General features: G+C 44.2%; 3 pseudogenes; all 3 read right to left on the bottom strand.

Annotated features, from left to right (window-relative positions):
- Positions 1-5,169: 5,169 nt before the first annotated feature.
- Positions 5,170-6,597, bottom strand: LOC130706655 (E3 ubiquitin-protein ligase makorin-1-like; annotated as a pseudogene).
- A 5,273-nt stretch (positions 6,598-11,870) lies between these two features.
- LOC130706637 (E3 ubiquitin-protein ligase makorin-1-like) lies at positions 11,871-13,298 on the bottom strand (annotated as a pseudogene).
- A 4,922-nt stretch (positions 13,299-18,220) lies between these two features.
- LOC130706642 (E3 ubiquitin-protein ligase makorin-1-like) lies at positions 18,221-19,648 on the bottom strand (annotated as a pseudogene).
- Between the last annotated feature and the right edge of the window lie 3,813 nt (positions 19,649-23,461).

The raw sequence follows: 23,461 nt of genomic DNA, 5'->3' as shown, positions 1-23,461 counted from the left end.
GAGGCGCCCGCTCACTCCCCTCTGCCCCGCGTCGCGTCTCTGAGCGCTCTCGCCGCTCGAACTGCGGGCCGGAGCCCGAGCACCCCCTTCTCATTACTTCTTGTTCGTATTTTTAAGTAAATTTTTATTTGTTATCACAGCAGATTTGATTACAATATTTTGTTTGCTCTAGGTGTGCAAGATGTGGTTCTTTCACACATATACATATATCTATTCTTCTTCGTATCCTTTTCCCATGTAGGTTATGACACAATGTTGAGTAGTCTTCTCTTGGTATTCTATAGGTCTTTGGTGATTCTGTGTTTCACATGTGTTTGTATATCTCTGTTAACCCCAATATCGTAATGTATCCAATCCTCACACCTTTCCATTTGGTGAACCATAAGTTTGCTTAATGAATCTGTGATTGCCTTTCTCTGTGGAAATATCTTCATTGGTATCAATTTTTTGGTAACACCTACAAGCGATAGGATAGGATATGTGTCTTTCGCTTTCTCACTTACTACAAGTTGCGTGATTACTTCTAGACTCATCTATGGTGCTGCAAATGGCATTGTTTCATTTTTTCGCTAGCTAATATTCCATCTCTACATGTAGCAGTTCTTCTTTGTCCCCCCATCTGTTGGTGGACTTTTTGGTTACTTCCATATCTTGGCTATTGTAATACGGTGCAGTGCAGTTTTGCCTGCCTGTGTCTTTCCAGTTCTGTCTTCAGAGGTTATAGGTCCAGGAAGGGGCCTGCTGGATCATATGGTAGCTCAATATTTCCCTTTTAAAGGCACTTCCATTCAGTTCTCATTAGTGGCTCTTTCCAAGTTATGTCCCTCTTAAAGTTGAGCGTATGCATTTCTCCACAACACCTTCAGCATTTATTGTTTATAGTTTTCTTGCTGATGGTTATTCTGACTGGTTTGAGATAATACTGCTTCGTGGTTGAATTTGCATGTGTCTCATAATCCGTTGAAATTGAGCTTTAAGGCACGTGCTTTGATTTTTCAATCTGTGATTACAGCTTAGTTCTTCAAAGTGTTTTCTTAAAGTATGTGTCACATTTTGAAATGCTTTGGCCATTTACCTCCCTCTAAACATTTTGAGGGCAGGTTTCATTTACAGCCCTGCCGTACTTGTTCATATGAAGTGAGCATTAGCACAGGTTTTAAAGCTGCTTTTGCAGGTAACGGCCAGAGGACGGCAGCCTTTCTACGTTCCCCACTCTGGTAACTAGGGAAACAGCCCTCCCGGCCAGTGGTGTTCCTCGGTTATAAATTAGAGTGGAATGTGCCCGGATAAACCCACAACAGCAGATGTCTCCTTACTTTTGTTTGTTTTTTAAATTTAATTAATATTTTTTATTGGAGTAATATTCCATTGTGTACATAGACCACTTCTTCTTGGTGCATTCCTGTATTGATGGGTATTTTCGTTGCTTCCAAGTGTTGGCTATGGTAAATATTGCTGGAGTGCAGGATTGCCAGCCTGTGACTTTTTGATTCTCATTTCTCAGGGGTTACGCCCAGCACTGGGTGTGAATGATTGACTTGTAGCTCAATGTTCAAAGCACCTCCATTGTGTTTTCATTAGTGGCTCTTACCACGTCCCCCATAGAAGAGAGGGTAAGCATCTCTCCACAATCACTTCAGCATTTATTGTTTGCAGCATTTTTGCTAATGGCCATTCTGACGGCTGTGAGCTGATCGGTTTTTGTAATTTGGGTTTGCATGTCTTTAAAAATTCCTAAAATTCATCATTTTTCCTCGCCTTTTTGTTTTCTGTTAAAAAAAATGTGAGTACAATATACCTCTTGAAATTGTCATCTTGAAAGGTTGCCCTCTTTTGAAATTTTGGTCGATTTTCGACCCCAGGAATTTTTGGAGGGCAGGTGTCATTTATTTTATTTTATTTTTTTTTAAAGGATTTTCTTATTTATTTATTTATTTATTTATTTTTGGCTGTGTTGGGTCTTCGGTTCGTGCGAGGGCTTTCTCCAGTTGCGGCAAGCGGGGGCCACTCTTCATCGCGGTGCGGGGACCGCTCTTCATCGCGGTGCGCGGGCCTTTCTCTATCGCGGCCCCTCCCGTCGCGGGGCACAGGCTCCAGACGCGCAGGCTCAGCAATTGTGGCTCACGGGCCCAGCTGCTCCGTGGCATGTGGGATCTTCCCAGACCAGGGCTCGAACCCGTGTCCCCTGCATTAGCAGGCAGATTCTCAACCACTGCGCCACCAGGGAAGCCCCAGGTGTCATTTAAATAAATGCAAGTTTGGTGAATATTTAGTGACCTTTAGCAATGTGTTTAAAGCTGCTGTTGTGGGAAATGGCCACAAGGAGGCATCATTTCTCCGTTCCCAAATCTGGGTACTAAGGCAGCAGAGCCTTCCAGGAAGTCGTGTTCCTAGGTTTTAAATTAGAATGGAATGTGCCAGGAGAAACCCCCATAAGTTTATGTCTCATTACTTCTTGGTTTTTTTTTTACTTTTTTTAATCTGGGTAAAGATTAGAATATTGTTTGTCCTAGGTGTACAGAATCTGGTTCATTTGTACATTATATATGTCTATTCTTGTACAGATCCTCTTCCCCTGTAAAATATTACAGAGTGTTCTGCAGACCTCCCTTGCTATATGGTCGGTCTTTTTGATAAATGTATATAATATGTATTTGTATACGTATAGTAACACTAATCTTAATTTATCCATTCCCCCCACCTTTCCTTTTACATGAGCATAGTTTGTTTTCTAATTCTGTGAGCGTCTTTCTCTGTGGAAATATGTTCATTTGTGTCAGTTATTAGCTAACCCCTGTAAGTGATATCATAGGATATAGGTCTTTTGCTTTCCGACTTACATCATGTTTGGTGATTATCCCCAGGTTCACCTGTGGTGCCTCAAAGAGCAGTGTTTCATTGTTTTCCATGGCTAATATTCCATTGGGTACATGAACCACTTCTTCTTTATCCATTCACCTGTTGAAGAACATTTTGGTTGCTTCACTGTCTTGGCTATTGTGAATAAGGCTGCAGTGCAGCTTTTGCAGCCTATGTCTTCTCGATTCTGGTCTTCTCAGGTGAGAGGCCCAGTGGCGTGCCTGCTGGATTAAATGGTACCTCAATTTTTACTTTTTAATGCAGCTCCTTTCGGTTCTCATTGTCGGCTGTTACGACTTTACGTCTCACCAGCAGGTAGAGGGTACACAGTTCTCTAAAGCCCCTTCAGCATTTATTGTTTGTAGAGTTTTTGCTGATGGTCAGGCGACTGGTGTGCGTTGAAACCTTTTTGTAGATTAGATTGCATGAGTCTAATACTTCCTGAGGTTGAGCTTTTATCCATTTTCCTTTTTTTTAAAGAGAGTGAGTAAAACTTAACTCTTCATACTATCTTCTTGAAAAATTTGCCTGTTTTGAATTGTTTTCTCCATTCCTTACCTCAGCACAATTTTTGAGGGCAGGTGTCCTTTACGGCCCCGAGTCCTTCTGAACGTTAATGACCTTTAGCTGTGGGTGTAAAGCCGCTCTTGCGGGAAACGGCCACAAGGCGGCAGCATTTCTCCTTTACCAAAACTGGTTACTAATGCAACAGAGCCTTAATGGAAGTGGTGTTCTAGGTTGTAAACTAGAATGGAATGTGCCAGGAAAAAGCCCTTTAAGTTTATGTCTCTTTACTTCTTTTGTGGAGGGGGGGGGGGGAGGGAGGTTTAAAATTGTTTTATATGGGAAAAGTGCGTCTTACAAAAGGGCTGCTGAAAAAGACAGAGACCCCTGCAAGAATTACTTGTCTTTGCTTAACGTGAAAGTATGAGTGGTATCCAAGGAATCAAAGCAGTAGATGGACAAATCAGGGGCATCTCCAAGTTACTTTCAGGAAATAGAGCAACAAAACGCAAATTTATATTTTCTGATCAAGGAATTCTTCTAAGAATTTAACTTTAGCTTACCTCGTGGATTACCACCCCATCCGTCCCCTTTTAGTGGAAAAACATGACTTACTACTGCAAACCAATTACTCCGCTACAGGAAACACCTTAGAAAATAGTTTTCAATCACACCTGTCTAGCTGCAAAGCTCAGGGATGGAATGAGGCAAATACCCACACAAACGGACCCAACAACCCGACAACAAAACCCCTCAAATGAGGACAAAGGTTTGTCAAAAAGTGCCTGGACTAGAAAGTCTAGGAGATCATAAAACATTAAATACAACTGTGTAACTGAGACCCAGTTTGTGTTAATACATGAGATAACCAGATAGTTGAACCTCTATGGCTAAGCCCATTTCCCTATTTATATAGACAGAGCTTGCCCTGCTCTATTAACAGCTACCAATATACTGCTTTGTCCTTTAAGATCTATTTGCCACACGAGGCTGAAACCACTAAACTTGAGTTTTTCCACTAAGGCTACAGACACTGCATCTATGCAGGGATGAGAAGCTTGTTACACACTCCCACGTACCAAGTCTATCAGCCCTTGGGAGTCAACTTCCAACTCTGCATTTATTTTATTCCGCTATATCTTTATATGTGTTCTTTCACAATTTTCCTATCAGGCTAAACACAGCAAAAATCTCAACACAGTCGCACCTGGTTCTGGTTACCCAGCAGTAGTACTTGTGTGCAATTAAACAAGAGATGAAAACCACAGAACGAGTGCACAGGGTGGGGATTCCAGGGCAGGGAACAGATATAAAAACACAGATGTGCAGAATTCACCAGAAACCTCAAGCATCCGCCTAAGTCTATAGCAGAAGGCTACATGCCACAGTTCAGATCCTTCACCTAACACCCCAATTCTTGGACCCAAAAGCGGGGCCAATGCTGTTACTTTTGAACCTGGGGTCCTCAAAAATGAGTACTGGAAATCCAGAAATGCTCCCCTTGAACTGTGTGAATCTGGCTGAAAACAGATGACGCAGCAAACCTACACTCTGTCTGACCCTTAAATTCATGTTACAAGAAAACTAACTTTAAGATTCATTTTTGTAACTTTTTTAAACAGAGAAAACAACATACTCCTTGGGGAAAGGTGAGGGATTGAGAAGACAGGCCCTGGGTAAAAATTATTACGACAGCACCTGGAGTTGAGAGGCCTGCCTAGAAGAGAACCACGGGCACTGCTGCCACCAGCGGGGAGGGCTGCCGTCTGAGGCTCAGCAGACCAGTTCACACGCCCAGCAAAGCTGCTATAGATCCAAGTCATAAAAATCTTCCAGCTCATCGTGAAACAAGTCCCACTCGTCTTCAGAGTCTGTCAGGTCGTCGTCCCCACCTGCAGCCAAAAGCACAAGCAACATCTCGCCCAGCTCAAAGGTGACAACCTCTTCTTCGTCGTTGTCAAAGGGGTTGCCGTTCTCTCTTTCCTCAATGAGCTCCCAGAAGTGGTTCCTTCGTTGGGCCCGGTATGTGCTTGATGTTCCCACTGTCTGTCTCTGTGGCTCCTCTCTACGGCATCAGGGTACGCATGCTTGTAAACGCAGTTCCCTCCAAATGGGCAGCTCCTACGTCCTTCGTCAAAATACCTGCACGCCTTGTTGCTCATTGCCTCCTTGTATTTCTGAATGAGTTTCTGCTTCTCTTCTTTCTCCTCCACCCAGTACTCACTTGGAATGACAATGTTAGATGTGATCCGGCATTCTGGGCAGTACTTTATGATCTTGCTCTCAGATTGCTTAGCACTCCTCCACTTGCGAATACACTTGAGACAGTAGGTGTGGTTGCAGTTGGAGAGGATTCCGAAGTGGCGCTCGCGGGGGTTGGCTTTCTCATAGACCACCTCCGTGCAGATCCCACACACCATGTCCTTGCTGTGCTGCACAGCAAACGAGAGCTCCATGTCCTTCTCATGGGCCTCGATGCAAGATTTTATATGTTGTGATCTTTGGGCAGCATCCACTGGATGGAAGACCTACAGCCCACACATATCACACGCGTCTCCATGGAGATACACACAGTTCTCCCCATATCGGCACTCTCCCACTGCAGCATAGGGGCAGATCTGCTTCTTTGTTTCCACTGCAATTTGCTCCTTCTCTGATTCTTCCTTGGTCACTGAGCCCTGCAGGGGTGCTTCAGTGGAGGAAGGGGCAGTACGGCCACAGTAGGGCTGCCCAGGAACAAACTCAATGGCGTTCACCCAGTCTTCTGAACCCGCTCCTACAGTTGAAAAGTTTGAATTTCTTGACTCAGCTTCGCCCATATGCATTTCACCCATCTGTCCAACTACTGATGAGAGACTTGAGGAAGCAGCAAGGGGTGACTTTGCAGTTAGAGCTGTAGCAGTTGCAATGGCTTGCTGTGTTCATATTTGCAGCGGTCTCCGTAAATACAGTACCCTCGCTGAACATACTTGTACACTACACCATATGGACTGTCAGAGAGGTCACGTGAGTATCGACAGTTATCTCCTTCCTTACAAACCCCATGCATGAAATACCTACAGGTGACCTGTTTGGTCCAGCCGCCGCCGCTGCCGTCGCTGCCAAATCCCATGCCCCCAGGGACGGGGAGGTGACTGTGGGGATAGGGGTGGGGGAGGCCGCTGCCACCGCCGCCCCTGCCGCTCCTGCTCCTGATGTTGTGGCTGTTGTTCCCGGAGCTGCAGCCTCCGCCATTACTGTTTATCCCACACAGCAGTGGCGCCGGAACTTCCGGGATCACATAATTCCGGTCCGGCTGAGGGGGGAGAAGGTGGCGAGGCGAGGGGTGGGATGGGGAAGGACACTGAGGCGCCCGCTCACTCCCCTCTGCCCCGCGTCGCGTCTCTGAGCGCTCTCGCCGCTCGAACTGTGGGCCGGAGCCCGAGCACCCCCTTCTCATTACTTCTTGTTCGTATTTTTAAGTAAATTTTTATTTGTTATCACAGCAGATTTGATTACAATATTTTGTTTGCTCTAGGTGTGCAAGATGTGGTTCTTTCACACATATACATATATCTATTCTTCTTCGTATCCTTTTCCCATGTAGGTTATGACACAATGTTGAGTAGTCTTCTCTTGGTATTCTATAGGTCTTTGGTGATTCTGTGTTTCACATGTGTTTGTATATCTCTGTTAACCCCAATATCGTAATGTATCCAATCCTCACACCTTTCCATTTGGTGAACCATAAGTTTGCTTAATGAATCTGTGATTGCCTTTCTCTGTGGAAATATCTTCATTGGTATCAATTTTTTGGTAACACCTACAAGCGATAGGATAGGATATGTGTCTTTCGCTTTCTCACTTACTACAAGTTGCGTGATTACTTCTAGACTCATCTATGGTGCTGCAAATGGCATTGTTTCATTTTTTCGCTAGCTAATATTCCATCTCTACATGTAGCAGTTCTTCTTTGTCCCCCCATCTGTTGGTGGACTTTTTGGTTACTTCCATATCTTGGCTATTGTAATACTGTGCAGTGCAGTTTTGCCTGCCTGTGTCTTTCCAGTTCTGTCTTCAGAGGTTATAGGTCCAGGAAGGGGCCTGCTGGATCATATGGTAGCTCAATATTTCCCTTTTAAAGGCACTTCCATTCAGTTCTCATTAGTGGCTCTTTCCAAGTTATGTCCCTCTTAAAGTTGAGCGTATGCATTTCTCCACAACACCTTCAGCATTTATTGTTTATAGTTTTCTTGCTGATGGTTATTCTGACTGGTTTGAGATAATACTGCTTCGTGGTTGAATTTGCATGTGTCTCATAATCCGTTGAAATTGAGCTTTAAGGCACGTGCTTTGATTTTTCAATCTGTGATTACAGCTTAGTTCTTCAAAGTGTTTTCTTAAAGTATGTGTCACATTTTGAAATGCTTTGGCCATTTACCTCCCTCTAAACATTTTGAGGGCAGGTTTCATTTACAGCCCTGCCGTACTTGTTCATATGAAGTGAGCATTAGCACAGGTTTTAAAGCTGCTTTTGCAGGTAACGGCCAGAGGACGGCAGCCTTTCTACGTTCCCCACTCTGGTAACTAGGGAAACAGCCCTCCCGGCCAGTGGTGTTCCTCGGTTATAAATTAGAGTGGAATGTGCCCGGATAAACCCACAACAGCAGATGTCTCCTTACTTTTGTTTGTTTTTTAAATTTAATTAATATTTTTTATTGGAGTAATATTCCATTGTGTACATAGACCACTTCTTCTTGGTGCATTCCTGTATTGATGGGTATTTTCGTTGCTTCCAAGTGTTGGCTATGGTAAATATTGCTGGAGTGCAGGATTGCCAGCCTGTGACTTTTTGATTCTCATTTCTCAGGGGTTACGCCCAGCACTGGGTGTGAATGATTGACTTGTAGCTCAATGTTCAAAGCACCTCCATTGTGTTTTCATTAGTGGCTCTTACCACGTCCCCCATAGAAGAGAGGGTAAGCATCTCTCCACAATCATTTCAGCATTTGTTGTTTGCAGCATTTTTGCTAATGGCCATTCTGACGGCTGTGAGCTGATCGGTTTTTGTAATTTGGGTTTGCATGTCTTTAAAAATTCCTAAAATTCATCATTTTTCCTCGCCTTTTTGTTTTCTGTTAAAAAAAATGTGAGTACAATATACCTCTTGAAATTGTCATCTTGAAAGGTTGCCCTCTTTTGAAATTTTGGTCGATTTTCGACCCCAGGAATTTTTGGAGGGCAGGTGTCATTTAAATAAATGCAAGTTTGGTGAATATTTAGTGACCTTTAGCAATGTGTTTAAAGCTGCTGTTGTGGGAAATGGCCACAAGGAGGCATCATTTCTCCGTTCCCAAATCTGGGTACTAAGGCAGCAGAGCCTTCCAGGAAGTCGTGTTCCTAGGTTTTAAATTAGAATGGAATGTGCCAGGAGAAACCCCCATAAGTTTATGTCTCATTACTTCTTGGTTTTTTTTTTACTTTTTTTAATCTGGGTAAAGATTAGAATATTGTTTGTCCTAGGTGTACAGAATCTGGTTCATTTGTACATTATATATGTCTATTCTTGTACAGATCCTCTTCCCATGTAAAATATTACAGAGTGTTCTGCAGACCTCCCTTGCTATATGGTCGGTCTTTTTGATAAATGTATATAATATGTATTTGTATACGTATAGTAACACTAATCTTAATTTATCCATTCCCCCCACCTTTCCTTTTACATGAGCATAGTTTGTTTTCTAATTCTGTGAGCGTCTTTCTCTGTGGAAATATGTTCATTTGTGTCAGTTATTAGCTAACCCCTGTAAGTGATATCATAGGATATAGGTCTTTTGCTTTCCGACTTACATCATGTTTGGTGATTATCCCCAGGTTCACCTGTGGTGACTCAAAGAGCAGTGTTTCATTGTTTTCCATGGCTAATATTCCATTGGGTACATGAACCACTTCTTCTTTATCCATTCACCTGTTGAAGAACATTTTGGTTGCTTCACTGTCTTGGCTATTGTGAATAAGGCTGCAGTGCAGCTTTTGCAGCCTATGTCTTCTCGATTCTGGTCTTCTCAGGTGAGAGGCCCAGTGGCGTGCCTGCTGGATTAAATGGTACCTCAATTTTTACTTTTTAATGCAGCTCCTTTCGGTTCTCGTTGTCGGCTGTTACGACTTTACGTCTCACCAGCAGGTAGAGGGTACACAGTTCTCTAAAGCCCCTTCAGCATTTATTGTTTGTAGAGTTTTTGCTGATGGTCAGGCGACTGGTGTGCGTTGAAACCTTTTTGTAGATTAGATTGCATGAGTCTAATACTTCCTGAGGTTGAGCTTTTATCCATTTTCCTTTTTTTTAAAGAGAGTGAGTAAAACTTAACTCTTCATACTATCTTCTTGAAAAATTTGCCTGTTTTGAATTGTTTTCTCCATTCCTTACCTCAGCACAATTTTTTTTTTTTTTTAAGGATTTTCTTTTTTTTAATTAATTAATTAATTTATTTTTGTCTGTATTGGGTCTTCGGTTCGTGCGAGGGCTTTCTCCAGTTGCGGCAAGCGGGGGCCACTCTTCATCGCGGTGCGGGGACCGCTCTTCATCGCGGTGCGCGGGCCTTTCTCCATCGCGGCCCCTCCCGTTGCGGGGCACAGGCTCCAGACGCGCAGGCTCAGCAATTGTGGCTCACGGGCCCAGCTGCTCCGTGGCATGTGGGATCTTCCCAGACCAGGGCTCGAACCCGTGTCCCCTGCATTAGCAGGCAGATTCTCAACCACTGCGCCACCAGGGAAGCCCTCAGCACAATTTTTGAGGGCAGGTGTCCTTTACGGCCCCGAGTCCTTCTGAACGTTAATGACCTTTAGCTGTGGGTGTAAAGCCGCTCTTGCGGGAAACGGCCACAAGGCGGCAGCATTTCTCCTTTACCAAAACTGGTTACTAATGCAACAGAGCCTTAATGGAAGTGGTGTTCTAGGTTGTAAACTAGAATGGAATGTGCCAGGAAAAAGCCCTTTAAGTTTATGTCTCTTTACTTCTTTTGTGGAGGGGGGGGGGGGAGGGAGGTTTAAAATTGTTTTATATGGGAAAAGTGCGTCTTACAAAAGGGCTGCTGAAAAAGACAGAGACCCCTGCAAGAATTACTTGTCTTTGCTTAACGTGAAAGTATGAGTGGTATCCAAGGAATCAAAGCAGTAGATGGACAAATCAGGGGCATCTCCAAGTTACTTTCAGGAAATAGAGCAACAAAACGCAAATTTATATTTTCTGATCAAGGAATTCTTCTAAGAATTTAACTTTAGCTTACCTCGTGGATTACCACCCCTCCGTCCCCTTTTAGTGGAAAAACATGACTTACTACTGCAAACCAATTACTCCGCTACAGGAAACACCTTAGAAAATAGTTTTCAATCACACCTGTCTAGCTGCAAAGCTCAGGGATGGAATGAGGCAAATACCCACACAAACGGACCCAACAACCCGACAACAAAACCCCTCAAATGAGGACAAAGGTTTGTCAAAAAGTGCCTGGACTAGAAAGTCTAGGAGATCATAAAACATTAAATACAACTGTGTAACTGAGACCCAGTTTGTGTTAATACATGAGATAACCAGATAGTTGAACCTCTATGGCTAAGCCCATTTCCCTATTTATATAGACAGAGCTTGCCCTGCTCTATTAACAGCTACCAATATACTGCTTTGTCCTTTAAGATCTATTTGCCACACGAGGCTGAAACCACTAAACTTGAGTTTTTCCACTAAGGCTACAGACACTGCATCTATGCAGGGATGAGAAGCTTGTTACACACTCCCACGTACCAAGTCTATCAGCCCTTGGGAGTCAACTTCCAACTCTGCATTTATTTTATTCCGCTATATCTTTATATGTGTTCTTTCACAATTTTCCTATCAGGCTAAACACAGCAAAAATCTCAACACAGTCGCACCTGGTTCTGGTTACCCAGCAGTAGTACTTGTGTGCAATTAAACAAGAGATGAAAACCACAGAACGAGTGCACAGGGTGGGGATTCCAGGGCAGGGAACAGATATAAAAACACAGATGTGCAGAATTCACCAGAAACCTCAAGCATCCGCCTAAGTCTATAGCAGAAGGCTACATGCCACAGTTCAGATCCTTCACCTAACACCCCAATTCTTGGACCCAAAAGCGGGGCCAATGCTGTTACTTTTGAACCTGGGGTCCTCAAAAATGAGTACTGGAAATCCAGAAATGCTCCCCTTGAACTGTGTGAATCTGGCTGAAAACAGATGACGCAGCAAACCTACACTCTGTCTGACCCTTAAATTCATGTTACAAGAAAACTAACTTTAAGATTCATTTTTGTAACTTTTTTAAACAGAGAAAACAACATACTCCTTGGGGAAAGGTGAGGGATTGAGAAGACAGGCCCTGGGTAAAAATTATTACGACAGCACCTGGAGTTGAGAGGCCTGCCTAGAAGAGAACCACGGGCACTGCTGCCACCAGCGGGGAGGGCTGCCGTCTGAGGCTCAGCAGACCAGTTCACACGCCCAGCAAAGCTGCTATAGATCCAAGTCATAAAAATCTTCCAGCTCATCGTGAAACAAGTCCCACTCGTCTTCAGAGTCTGTCAGGTCGTCGTCCCCACCTGCAGCCAAAAGCACAAGCAACATCTCGCCCAGCTCAAAGGTGACAACCTCTTCTTCGTCGTTGTCAAAGGGGTTGCCGTTCTCTCTTTCCTCAATGAGCTCCCAGAAGTGGTTCCTTCGTTGGGCCCGGTATGTGCTTGATGTTCCCACTGTCTGTCTCTGTGGCTCCTCTCTACGGCATCAGGGTACGCATGCTTGTAAACGCAGTTCCCTCCAAATGGGCAGCTCCTACGTCCTTCGTCAAAATACCTGCACGCCTTGTTGCTCATTGCCTCCTTGTATTTCTGAATGAGTTTCTGCTTCTCTTCTTTCTCCTCCACCCAGTACTCACTTGGAATGACAATGTTAGATGTGATCCGGCATTCTGGGCAGTACTTTATGATCTTGCTCTCAGATTGCTTAGCACTCCTCCACTTGCGAATACACTTGAGACAGTAGGTGTGGTTGCAGTTGGAGAGGATTCCGAAGCGGCGCTCGCGGGGGTTGGCTTTCTCATAGACCACCTCCGTGCAGATCCCACACACCATGTCCTTGCTGTGCTGCACAGCAAACGAGAGCTCCATGTCCTTCTCATGGGCCTCGATGCAAGATTTTATATGTTGTGATCTTTGGGCAGCATCCACTGGATGGAAGACCTACAGCCCACACATATCACACGCGTCTCCATGGAGATACACACAGTTCTCCCCATATCGGCACTCTCCCACTGCAGCATAGGGGCAGATCTGCTTCTTTGTTTCCACTGCAATTTGCTCCTTCTCTGATTCTTCCTTGGTCACTGAGCCCTGCAGGGGTGCTTCAGTGGAGGAAGGGGCAGTACGGCCACAGTAGGGCTGCCCAGGAACAAACTCAATGGCGTTCACCCAGTCTTCTGAACCCGCTCCTACAGTTGAAAAGTTTGAATTTCTTGACTCAGCTTCGCCCATATGCATTTCACCCATCTGTCCAACTACTGATGAGAGACTTGAGGAAGCAGCAAGGGGTGACTTTGCAGTTAGAGCTGTAGCAGTTGCAATGGCTTGCTGTGTTCATATTTGCAGCGGTCTCCGTAAATACAGTACCCTCGCTGAACATACTTGTACACTACACCATATGGACTGTCAGAGAGGTCACGTGAGTATCGACAGTTATCTCCTTCCTTACAAACCCCATGCATGAAATACCTGCAGGTGACCTGTTTGGTCCAGCCGCCGCCGCTGCCGTCGCTGCCAAATCCCATGCCCCCAGGGACGGGGAGGTGACTGTGGGGATAGGGGTGGGGGAGGCCGCTGCCACCGCCGCCCCTGCCGCTCCTGCTCCTGATGTTGTGGCTGTTGTTCCCGGAGCTGCAGCCTCCGCCATTACTGTTTATCCCACACAGCAGTGGCGCCGGAACTTCCGGGATCACATAATTCCGGTCCGGCTGAGGGGGGAGAAGGTGGCGAGGCGAGGGGTGGGATGGGGAAGGACACTGAGGCGCCCGCTCACTCCCCTCTGCCCCGCGTCGCGTCTCTGAGCGCTCTCGCCGCTCGAACTGCGGGCCGGAGCCCGAGCACCCCCTTCTCATTACTTCTTGTTCGTATTTTTAAGTAAATTTTTATTTGTTATCACAGCAGATTTGATTACAATATTTTGTTTGCTCTAGGTGTGCAAGATGTGGTTCTTTCACACATATACATATATCTATTCTTCTTCGTATCCTTTTCCCATGTAGGTTATGACACAATGTTGAGTAGTCTTCTCTTGGTATTCTATAGGTCTTTGGTGATTCTGTGTTTCACATGTGTTTGTATATCTCTGTTAACCCCAATATCGTAATGTATCCAATCCTCACACCTTTCCATTTGGTGAACCATAAGTTTGCTTAATGAATCTGTGATTGCCTTTCTCTGTGGAAATATCTTCATTGGTATCAATTTTTTGGTAACACCTACAAGCGATAGGATAGGATATGTGTCTTTCGCTTTCTCACTTACTACAAGTTGCGTGATTACTTCTAGACTCATCTATGGTGCTGCAAATGGCATTGTTTCATTTTTTCGCTAGCTAATATTCCATCTCTACATGTAGCAGTTCTTCTTTGTCCCCCCATCTGTTGGTGGACTTTTTGGTTACTTCCATATCTTGGCTATTGTAATACTGTGCAGTGCAGTTTTGCCTGCCTGTGTCTTTCCAGTTCTGTCTTCAGAGGTTATAGGTCCAGGAAGGGGCCTGCTGGATCATATGGTAGCTCAATATTTCCCTTTTAAAGGCACTTCCATTCAGTTCTCATTAGTGGCTCTTTCCAAGTTATGTCCCTCTTAAAGTTGAGCGTATGCATTTCTCCACAACACCTTCAGCATTTATTGTTTATAGTTTTCTTGCTGATGGTTATTCTGACTGGTTTGAGATAATACTGCTTCGTGGTTGAATTTGCATGTGTCTCATAATCCGTTGAAATTGAGCTTTAAGGCACGTGCTTTGATTTTTCAATCTGTGATTACAGCTTAGTTCTTCAAAGTGTTTTCTTAAAGTATGTGTCACATTTTGAAATGCTTTGGCCATTTACCTCCCTCTAAACATTTTGAGGGCAGGTTTCATTTACAGCCCTGCCGTACTTGTTCATATGAAGTGAGCATTAGCACAGGTTTTAAAGCTGCTTTTGCAGGTAACGGCCAGAGGACGGCAGCCTTTCTACGTTCCCCACTCTGGTAACTAGGGAAACAGCCCTCCCGGCCAGTGGTGTTCCTCGGTTATAAATTAGAGTGGAATGTGCCCGGATAAACCCACAACAGCAGATGTCTCCTTACTTTTGTTTGTTTTTTAAATTTAATTAATATTTTTTATTGGAGTAATATTCCATTGTGTACATAGACCACTTCTTCTTGGTGCATTCCTGTATTGATGGGTATTTTCGTTGCTTCCAAGTGTTGGCTATGGTAAATATTGCTGGAGTGCAGGATTGCCAGCCTGTGACTTTTTGATTCTCATTTCTCAGGGGTTACGCCCAGCACTGGGTGTGAATGATTGACTTGTAGCTCAATGTTCAAAGCACCTCCATTGTGTTTTCATTAGTGGCTCTTACCACGTCCCCCATAGAAGAGAGGGTAAGCATCTCTCCACAATCACTTCAGCATTTGTTGTTTGCAGCATTTTTGCTAATGGCCATTCTGACGGCTGTGAGCTGATCGGTTTTTGTAATTTGGGTTTGCATGTCTTTAAAAATTCCTAAAATTCATCATTTTTCCTCGCCTTTTTGTTTTCTGTTAAAAAAAATGTGAGTACAATATACCTCTTGAAATTGTCATCTTGAAAGGTTGCCCTCTTTTGAAATTTTGGTCGATTTTCGACCCCAGGAATTTTTGGAGGGCAGGTGTCATTTAAATAAATGCAAGTTTGGTGAATATTTAGTGACCTTTAGCAATGTGTTTAAAGCTGCTGTTGTGGGAAATGGCCACAAGGAGGCATCATTTCTCCATTCCCAAATCTGGGTACTAAGGCAGCAGAGCCTTCCAGGAAGTCGTGTTCCTAGGTTTTAAATTAGAATGGAATGTGCCAGGAGAAACCCCCATAAGTTTATGTCTCATTACTTCTTGGTTTTTTTTTTACTTTTTTTAATCTGGGTAAAGATTAGAATATTGTTTGTCCTAGGTGTACAGAATCTGGTTCATTTGTACATTATATATGTCTATTCTTGTACAGATCCTCTTCCCATGTAAAATATTACAGAGTGTTCTGCAGACCTCCCTTGCTATATGGTCGGTCTTTTTGATAAATGTATATAATATGTATTTGTATACGTATAGTAACACTAATCTTAATTTATCCATTCCCCCCACCTTTCCTTTTACATGAGCATAGTTTGTTTTCTAATTCTGTGAGCGTCTTTCTCTGTGGAAATATGTTCATTTGTGTCAGTTATTAGCTAACCCCTGTAAGTGATATCATAGGATATAGGTCTTTTGCTTTCCGACTTACATCATGTTTGGTGATTATCCCCAGGTTCACCTGTGGTGACTCAAAGAGCAGTGTTTCATTGTTTTCCATGGCTAATATTCCATTGGGTACATGAACCACTTCTTCTTTATCCATTCACCTGTTGAAGAACATTTTGGTTGCTTCACTGTCTTGGCTATTGTGAATAAGGCTGCAGTGCAGCTTTTGCAGCCTATGTCTTCTCGATTCTGGTCTTCTCAGGTGAGAGGCCCAGTGGCGTGCCTGCTGGATTAAATGGTACCTCAATTTTTACTTTTTAATGCAGCTCCTTTCGGTTCTCGTTGTCGGCTGTTACGACTTTACGTCTCACCAGCAGGTAGAGGGTACACAGTTCTCTAAAGCCCCTTCAGCATTTATTGTTTGTAGAGTTTTTGCTGATGGTCAGGCGACTGGTGTGCGTTGAAACCTTTTTGTAGATTAGATTGCATGAGTCTAATACTTCCTGAGGTTGAGCTTTTATCCATTTTCCTTTTTTTTAAAGAGAGTGAGTAAAACTTAACTCTTCATACTATCTTCTTGAAAAATTTGCCTGTTTTGAATTGTTTTCTCCATTCCTTACCTCAGCACAATTTTTGAGGGCAGGTGTCCTTTACGGCCCCGAGTCCTTCTGAACGTTAATGACCTTTAGCTGTGGGTGTAAAGCCGCTCTTGCGGGAAACGGCCACAAGGCGGCCTCATTTCTCCTTTACCAAAACTGGTTACTAATGCAACAGAGCCTTAATGGAAGTGGTGTTCTAGGTTGTAAACTAGAATGGAATGTGCCAGGAAAAAGCCCTTTAAGTTTATGTCTCTTTACTTCTTTTGTGGAGGGGGGGGGGAGGGAGGTTTAAAATTGTTTTATATGGGAAAAGTGCGTCTTACAAAAGGGCTGCTGAAAAAGACAGAGACCCCTGCAAGAATTACTTGTCTTTGCTTAACGTGAAAGTATGAGTGGTATCCAAGGAATCAAAGCAGTAGATGGACAAATCAGGGGCATCTCCAAGTTACTTTCAGGAAATAGAGCAACAAAACGCAAATTTATATTTTCTGATCAAGGAATTCTTCTAAGAATTTAACTTTAGCTTACCTCGTGGATTACCACCCCATCCGTCCCCTTTTAGTGGAAAAACATGACTTACTACTGCAAACCAATTACTCCGCTACAGGAAACACCTTAGAAAATAGTTTTCAATCACACCTGTCTAGCTGCAAAGCTCAGGGATGGAATGAGGCAAATACCCACACAAACGGACCCAACAACCCGACAACAAAACCCCTCAAATGAGGACAAAGGTTTGTCAAAAAGTGCCTGGACTAGAAAGTCTAGGAGATCATAAAACATTAAATACAACTGTGTAACTGAGACCCAGTTTGTGTTAATACATGAGATAACCAGATAGTTGAACCTCTATGGCTAAGCCCATTTCCCTATTTATATAGACAGAGCTTGCCCTGCTCTATTAACAGCTACCAATATACTGCTTTGTCCTTTAAGATCTATTTGCCACACGAGGCTGAAACCACTAAACTTGAGTTTTTCCACTAAGGCTACAGACACTGCATCTATGCAGGGATGAGAAGCTTGTTACACACTCCCACGTACCAAGTCTATCAGCCCTTGGGAGTCAACTTCCAACTCTGCATTTATTTTATTCCGCTATATCTTTATATGTGTTCTTTCACAATTTTCCTATCAGGCTAAACACAGCAAAAATCTCAACACAGTCGCACCTGGTTCTGGTTACCCAGCAGTAGTACTTGTGTGCAATTAAACAAGAGATGAAAACCACAGAACGAGTGCACAGGGTGGGGATTCCAGGGCAGGGAACAGATATAAAAACACAGATGTGCAGAATTCACCAGAAACCTCAAGCATCCGCCTAAGTCTATAGCAGAAGGCTACATGCCACAGTTCAGATCCTTCACCTAACACCCCAATTCTTGGACCCAAAAGCGGGGCCAATGCTGTTACTTTTGAACCTGGGGTCCTCAAAAATGAGTACTGGAAATCCAGAAATGCTCCCCTTGAACTGTGTGAATCTGGCTGAAAACAGATGACGCAGCAAACCTACACTCTGTCTGACCCTTAAATTCATGTTACAAGAAAACTAACTTTAAGATTCATTTTTGTAACTTTTTTAAACAGAGAAAACAACATACTCCTTGGGGAAAGGTGAGGGATTGAGAAGACAGGCCCTGGGTAAAAATTATTACGACAGCACCTGGAGTTGAGAGGCCTGCCTAGAAGAGAACCACGGGCACTGCTGCCACCAGCGGGGAGGGCTGCCGTCTGAGGCTCAGCAGACCAGTTCACACGCCCAGCAAAGCTGCTATAGATCCAAGTCATAAAAATCTTCCAGCTCATCGTGAAACAAGTCCCACTCGTCTTCAGAGTCTGTCAGGTCGTCGTCCCCACCTGCAGCCAAAAGCACAAGCAACATCTCGCCCAGCTCAAAGGTGACAACCTCTTCTTCGTCGTTGTCAAAGGGGTTGCCGTTCTCTCTTTCCTCAATGAGCTCCCAGAAGTGGTTCCTTCGTTGGGCCCGGTATGTGCTTGATGTTCCCACTGTCTGTCTCTGTGGCTCCTCTCTACGGCATCAGGGTACGCATGCTTGTAAACGCAGTTCCCTCCAAATGGGCAGCTCCTACGTCCTTCGTCAAAATACCTGCACGCCTTGTTGCTCATTGCCTCCTTGTATTTCTGAATGAGTTTCTGCTTCTCTTCTTTCTCCTCCACCCAGTACTCACTTGGAATGACAATGTTAGATGTGATCCGGCATTCTGGGCAGTACTTTATGATCTTGCTCTCAGATTGCTTAGCACTCCTCCACTTGCGAATACACTTGAGACAGTAGGTGTGGTTGCAGTTGGAGAGGATTCCGAAGCGGCGCTCGCGGGGGTTGGCTTTCTCATAGACCACCTCCGTGCAGATCCCACACACCATGTCCTTGCTGTGCTGCACAGCAAACGAGAGCTCCATGTCCTTCTCATGGGCCTCGATGCAAGATTTTATATGTTGTGATCTTTGGGCAGCATCCACTGGATGGAAGACCTACAGCCCACACATATCACACGCGTCTCCATGGAGATACACACAGTTCTCCCCATATCGGCACTCTCCCACTGCAGCATAGGGGCAGATCTGCTTCTTTGTTTCCACTGCAATTTGCTCCTTCTCTGATTCTTCCTTGGTCACTGAGCCCTGCAGGGGTGCTTCAGTGGAGGAAGGGGCAGTACGGCCACAGTAGGGCTGCCCAGGAACAAACTCAATGGCGTTCACCCAGTCTTCTGAACCCGCTCCTACAGTTGAAAAGTTTGAATTTCTTGACTCAGCTTCGCCCATATGCATTTCACCCATCTGTCCAACTACTGATGAGAGACTTGAGGAAGCAGCAAGGGGTGACTTTGCAGTTAGAGCTGTAGCAGTTGCAATGGCTTGCTGTGTTCATATTTGCAGCGGTCTCCGTAAATACAGTACCCTCGCTGAACATACTTGTACACTACACCATATGGACTGTCAGAGAGGTCACGTGAGTATCGACAGTTATCTCCTTCCTTACAAACCCCATGCATGAAATACCTGCAGGTGACCTGTTTGGTCCAGCCGCCGCCGCTGCCGTCGCTGCCAAATCCCATGCCCCCAGGGACGGGGAGGTGACTGTGGGGATAGGGGTGGGGGAGGCCGCTGCCACCGCCGCCCCTGCCGCTCCTGCTCCTGATGTTGTGGCTGTTGTTCCCGGAGCTGCAGCCTCCGCCATTACTGTTTATCCCACACAGCAGTGGCGCCGGAACTTCCGGGATCACATAATTCCGGTCCGGCTGAGGGGGGAGAAGGTGGCGAGGCGAGGGGTGGGATGGGGAAGGACACTGAGGCGCCCGCTCACTCCCCTCTGCCCCGCGTCGCGTCTCTGAGCGCTCTCGCCGCTCGAACTGCGGGCCGGAGCCCGAGCACCCCCTTCTCATTACTTCTTGTTCGTATTTTTAAGTAAATTTTTATTTGTTATCACAGCAGATTTGATTACAATATTTTGTTTGCTCTAGGTGTGCAAGATGTGGTTCTTTCACACATATACATATATCTATTCTTCTTCGTATCCTTTTCCCATGTAGGTTATGACACAATGTTGAGTAGTCTTCTCTTGGTATTCTATAGGTCTTTGGTGATTCTGTGTTTCACATGTGTTTGTATATCTCTGTTAACCCCAATATCGTAATGTATCCAATCCTCACACCTTTCCATTTGGTGAACCATAAGTTTGCTTAATGAATCTGTGATTGCCTTTCTCTGTGGAAATATCTTCATTGGTATCAATTTTTTGGTAACACCTACAAGCGATAGGATAGGATATGTGTCTTTCGCTTTCTCACTTACTACAAGTTGCGTGATTACTTCTAGACTCATCTATGGTGCTGCAAATGGCATTGTTTCATTTTTTCGCTAGCTAATATTCCATCTCTACATGTAGCAGTTCTTCTTTGTCCCCCCATCTGTTGGTGGACTTTTTGGTTACTTCCATATCTTGGCTATTGTAATACTGTGCAGTGCAGTTTTGCCTGCCTGTGTCTTTCCAGTTCTGTCTTCAGAGGTTATAGGTCCAGGAAGGGGCCTGCTGGATCATATGGTAGCTCAATATTTCCCTTTTAAAGGCACTTCCATTCAGTTCTCATTAGTGGCTCTTTCCAAGTTATGTCCCTCTTAAAGTTGAGCGTATGCATTTCTCCACAACACCTTCAGCATTTATTGTTTATAGTTTTCTTGCTGATGGTTATTCTGACTGGTTTGAGATAATACTGCTTCGTGGTTGAATTTGCATGTGTCTCATAATCCGTTGAAATTGAGCTTTAAGGCACGTGCTTTGATTTTTCAATCTGTGATTACAGCTTAGTTCTTCAAAGTGTTTTCTTAAAGTATGTGTCACATTTTGAAATGCTTTGGCCATTTACCTCCCTCTAAACATTTTGAGGGCAGGTTTCATTTACAGCCCTGCCGTACTTGTTCATATGAAGTGAGCATTAGCACAGGTTTTAAAGCTGCTTTTGCAGGTAACGGCCAGAGGACGGCAGCCTTTCTACGTTCCCCACTCTGGTAACTAGGGAAACAGCCCTCCCGGCCAGTGGTGTTCCTCGGTTATAAATTAGAGTGGAATGTGCCCGGATAAACCCACAACAGCAGATGTCTCCTTACTTTTGTTTGTTTTTTAAATTTAATTAATATTTTTTATTGGAGTAATATTCCATTGTGTACATAGACCACTTCTTCTTGGTGCATTCCTGTATTGATGGGTATTTTCGTTGCTTCCAAGTGTTGGCTATGGTAAATATTGCTGGAGTGCAGGATTGCCAGCCTGTGACTTTTTGATTCTCATTTCTCAGGGGTTACGCCCAGCACTGGGTGTGAATGATTGACTTGTAGCTCAATGTTCAAAGCACCTCCATTGTGTTTTCATTAGTGGCTCTTACCACGTCCCCCATAGAAGAGAGGGTAAGCATCTCTCCACAATCACTTCAGCATTTATTGTTTGCAGCATTTTTGCTAATGGCCATTCTGACGGCTGTGAGCTGATCGGTTTTTGTAATTTGGGTTTGCATGTCTTTAAAAATTCCTAAAATTCATCATTTTTCCTCGCCTTTTTGTTTTCTGTTAAAAAAAATGTGAGTACAATATACCTCTTGAAATTGTCATCTTGAAAGGTTGCCCTCTTTTGAAATTTTGGTCGATTTTCGACCCCAGGAATTTTTGGAGGGCAGGTGTCATTTATTTTATTTTATTTTTTTTTAAAGGATTTTCTTATTTATTTATTTATTTATTTATTTTTGGCTGTGTTGGGTCTTCGGTTCGTGCGAGGGCTTTCTCCAGTTGCGGCAAGCGGGGGCCACTCTTCATCGCGGTGCGGGGACCGCTCTTCATCGCGGTGCGCGGGCCTTTCTCTATCGCGGCCCCTCCCGTCGCGGGGCACAGGCTCCAGACGCGCAGGCTCAGCAATTGTGGCTCACGGGCCCAGCTGCTCCGTGGCATGTGGGATCTTCCCAGACCAGGGCTCGAACCCGTGTCCCCTGCATTAGCAGGCAGATTCTCAACCACTGCGCCACCAGGGAAGCCCCAGGTGTCATTTAAATAAATGCAAGTTTGGTGAATATTTAGTGACCTTTAGCAATGTGTTTAAAGCTGCTGTTGTGGGAAATGGCCACAAGGAGGCATCATTTCTCCGTTCCCAAATCTGGGTACTAAGGCAGCAGAGCCTTCCAGGAAGTCGTGTTCCTAGGTTTTAAATTAGAATGGAATGTGCCAGGAGAAACCCCCATAAGTTTATGTCTCATTACTTCTTGGTTTTTTTTTTACTTTTTTTAATCTGGGTAAAGATTAGAATATTGTTTGTCCTAGGTGTACAGAATCTGGTTCATTTGTACATTATATATGTCTATTCTTGTACAGATCCTCTTCCCCTGTAAAATATTACAGAGTGTTCTGCAGACCTCCCTTGCTATATGGTCGGTCTTTTTGATAAATGTATATAATATGTATTTGTATACGTATAGTAACACTAATCTTAATTTATCCATTCCCCCCACCTTTCCTTTTACATGAGCATAGTTTGTTTTCTAATTCTGTGAGCGTCTTTCTCTGTGGAAATATGTTCATTTGTGTCAGTTATTAGCTAACCCCTGTAAGTGATATCATAGGATATAGGTCTTTTGCTTTCCGACTTACATCATGTTTGGTGATTATCCCCAGGTTCACCTGTGGTGCCTCAAAGAGCAGTGTTTCATTGTTTTCCATGGCTAATATTCCATTGGGTACATGAACCACTTCTTCTTTATCCATTCACCTGTTGAAGAACATTTTGGTTGCTTCACTGTCTTGGCTATTGTGAATAAGGCTGCAGTGCAGCTTTTGCAGCCTATGTCTTCTCGATTCTGGTCTTCTCAGGTGAGAGGCCCAGTGGCGTGCCTGCTGGATTAAATGGTACCTCAATTTTTACTTTTTAATGCAGCTCCTTTCGGTTCTCGTTGTCGGCTGTTACGACTTTACGTCTCACCAGCAGGTAGAGGGTACACAGTTCTCTAAAGCCCCTTCAGCATTTATTGTTTGTAGAGTTTTTGCTGATGGTCAGGCGACTGGTGTGCGTTGAAACCTTTTTGTAGATTAGATTGCATGAGTCTAATACTTCCTGAGGTTGAGCTTTTATCCATTTTCCTTTTTTTTAAAGAGAGTGAGTAAAACTTAACTCTTCATACTATCTTCTTGAAAAATTTGCCTGTTTTGAATTGTTTTCTCCATTCCTTACCTCAGCACAATTTTTGAGGGCAGGTGTCCTTTACGGCCCCGAGTCCTTCTGAACGTTAATGACCTTTAGCTGTGGGTGTAAAGCCGCTCTTGCGGGAAACGGCCACAAGGCGGCAGCATTTCTCCTTTACCAAAACTGGTTACTAATGCAACAGAGCCTTAATGGAAGTGGTGTTCTAGGTTGTAAACTAGAATGGAATGTGCCAGGAAAAAGCCCTTTAAGTTTATGTCTCTTTACTTCTTTTGTGGAGGGGGGGGGGGAGGGAGGTTTAAAATTGTTTTATAT

This window comes from Balaenoptera acutorostrata, unplaced genomic scaffold (assembly GCF_949987535.1).
Source record: "Balaenoptera acutorostrata unplaced genomic scaffold, mBalAcu1.1 scaffold_818, whole genome shotgun sequence".
NCBI classification, from domain to species: Eukaryota; Metazoa; Chordata; class Mammalia; order Artiodactyla; family Balaenopteridae; genus Balaenoptera; species Balaenoptera acutorostrata.
This window is presented reverse-complemented; position numbering and strand designations above follow the sequence as displayed.